Genomic DNA, 3,149 nt, shown 5'->3' with positions numbered 1-3,149 from the left:
GGAAAAACACCAACATCAGGATTGGAAATGCTGTCAAAGAAATTCCAGGAGTTGCTACAGCTTTAAGGCAGTGGATGAATGGGCCTGAAGATGCCCCTGACTGAATTCAAATCAGCCAGACAGCCATACGCCCAGGAGCAGATGTCTTTGGGGTTTCTCCAAGCCACGTCACCTCTCATCACCCAAGCGTCACTGCACCCTCTGCCGTCTCCAGGGGCACCTTTGCCCAGCCCCATGCTGGCAGAGGGCTGTCTGCAGGCTGTCATCTGGGCCTGCGGTTGGAGGTGTCCAGGGGCCGCCATGCCAGCACCCACCCCCACCCGGCCCCCGACCGCCACATGGCCTGGCGGCGCGCACACAGCTCGCTCCGGAGGAGCTGGGCCGTCTCCCAGGGAGTCCGTGTCGGAGCACAGAGTGGACGCTCTGGCTCTGCTCAGCTGCCCTTGAACCACATAAAGGGAAACCTTCGAGGTCTGGGCCTCCCGGGAAACGGTCGCTCCCTGTGTCCCTTGTCATCTGTTTGTCCCACACCACTTCTTCCAGGGCCCACGGCACGCCAGGCCTGTGGGCACCCGACAGGTGTCGGTCAGCGAGTAAAAAGGCCTTGTGCCTGTCCGGGTCCCACAGCCACTGGGAGATGAATCTTCACTCGAGCGAGGGAGCCAGACTTCCTGTCCCCTCCCTCGTGGGCCCTTCTGGGCATCTCAGACGCAACAGCACCAACAGCTAACACTGAAAATGCTCCCTGGTCTTAGCCGTCTAATGACCACAGGCGTAGAATAGTTCTCCGAGGAGCAGGCCTCCAGGCCCGCGGCCTCTGTGCGTGCGGGGGGATCCACTCCAGGTCAAGTCTCCCCGTTCAGATTATGTGTGAGGAAAGGGACGAAGATGGGGCTGGGTGAGGGCTTCGTTTGGCCATGCCCAGTTCATCAGCATTTTGAAGTACAATGGAAGATACTTTGGGGAGGACCCAAATACTCACCACTTTGTCACATTTCTCCGACTGGCATTGGTAAGAACCCCTAACTCAGTGGCAGCCAGCCCCGTTCTCCAGATCGGGACCCGTGAGCTGCTTGCAGGAGGAGGCTCGCGGGGGCCAGGGGGGAGGCCCTCGTGAAGCGGCTGCTCACTCGTGTCCTGGCTCTCACCCTGCTTTGGAAGACAGGGTCACAACCCCCTGGAGCGGGACACAGACGGTCCCCAGCATTCTCTGCACACACTGCAGGCCTCGAGGTGTTCCACACTCACGTGACAGGCCTAGCTCCGACCTCAGTCAAACCCGTAGTCACCAGGTCTAAAGCCACCGGGGGTCACAGCCCACTCAGTTTCACAGGCTGGAGCCAGCATGTTTGAAGCAGAAGAAAAACCCTCCGTCACTGCACACAGCCGGGCTGAGAAAGCTCTGTCTCAGGGGGGAAGGGAGGGGCTGTGCCGGGCATTTCTGCTGAGGATCGTAGCAGGGAAACCAGTGGCCACGGGGTGCTCTCCGCAGCTCAGCCCCCCTCTCTGCACGCAGTTATTTCCCACGCTGCTTCCCAGGGCCGTCGGGGAAGCACGCAGCACCTCTCATCTCTTGCCCCCCTATTCCCAACGCTGTCCACACCCAGTCCTGAAAGAGGCGGTTTCACCGCACGCATTGCTCAGGCAATGTGTCTTTCACTTACTGGGTAAGTGTCATTCACAAAATTACAAACATGTTGCAGAGCTAAACTGGTCACGCACATACACACATGCACACACGCTTGCACATGCACACACACTTTTTGTGGTCAAAGTAGCAAAAGGTAGGATGTTTCAGGATTGGCCTGAGTCATCAGAGTTGCACGCATTCTGCCCCCCTCCCCCACCCCCCACGTTCAGGCTCTGAATCAGCCAGAGAACCATGCGCCCAGGAGCAGGTGTCTTTGCAGGTCTGCACAGGGCCTCCGGCCGGTGAGCCAGGCTGGCCGCCGTGCCCTCCAGCACGGGCAGGGGCTGAAACAGACCCCCTCGCGGTGACTTGGCTGCAGCGGGCGCTTAATCCCCCGGCGGAGCCCGACCCGGTGCGCGCCCCCGCCCCCTCACAGCTGCCTCAGCACTTCAGCAGCCTGACAGGAAGCCTGACCCACCCCTCACCTGTTGCAACGTGACTCCACTTCACTCATTCACGCTGCCAGACGGTCGGCGGATGTTTCTGCAGCCTCTGCCACGGGCTCCCATTGCACAGGGTCCCACAGGGCCCGGTGTGGGCGCTCACAGCCCAGCCCCCCCGGACCACACACTCGTAAATCTCAGTGCCGGAAGGTACAGCTGAGGCACTTGTGTGAAGAAGGCAGTGGGGCTCAAGGGCATGGCGGGAACAAAGGGGCGGCTGGGGCGGCGGGGGGGCGTCCGGCCTGGCTCCGGGCGGTCTGGTCATGGCCTGACGCTGTGGACGTGGCGATGGAGAATGGTTGGCATCTTTTTCCTAAGAGGAATTGTTCCTGAACTTCTTCTCTCTTAAGTCTCAGTTCATTGGTCTAAATTATTATCATTTTAATCCTCACCCAAGGATTTGTTGTTTATTGATTTTTACAGAGATGAAGGGGGAGAGAGAGAGACATACACACACATCAACTACCTCCCATACAAACCCCAGCCAGGGATGGAACCTGCAACCTGGGTATGAGCCCTGACCAGGAATTGAACCCGCAGCTTTTTAGTGTACAAGACAATGCTCCAACCACTGAGCCATCCAGGTAGGCTCAATATTCTAAATGGATTCTTCTTTTTATATCCAACTTTTGTCCCTTTGGTCAATGTTGTTGCTGAAGTAGTTCACCCTATTCCTCCCCCTGTAAGGCCCAACGCCCTATGAGAGTAGACTTTGTTCCCTGCTTGATCCTCAACATCTACTAGTAGGACAGCAGCGTCTGCCTGCCTGCCTCAATAAATGTATGTGTCCCTTGTCCCTGGGCTTCATTAGGCTAACGTAGGGGCTAACATGAGTCTAATATGTGTTTCTATTATGAAAAACGACAAGGACATCCCATGCTGCCCACCGGTCTCCCCTGCTCACGGCTGAGAGCTCCTGGACACGTCCTCGCTGTGCCTGGGCACGAGCTGCTGCAGATGGTGAGACGCTGGAGACCTCGAAGGGCTGATGCAGCCCTCAGTTCCCGCGCCCTCCG

This window comes from Cnephaeus nilssonii (assembly GCF_951640355.1).
Source record: "Cnephaeus nilssonii genome assembly, chromosome: 18".
Lineage (NCBI taxonomy): Eukaryota > Metazoa > Chordata > Mammalia > Chiroptera > Vespertilionidae > Cnephaeus > Cnephaeus nilssonii.
Note: the sequence above shows the minus strand (reverse complement) of the source record.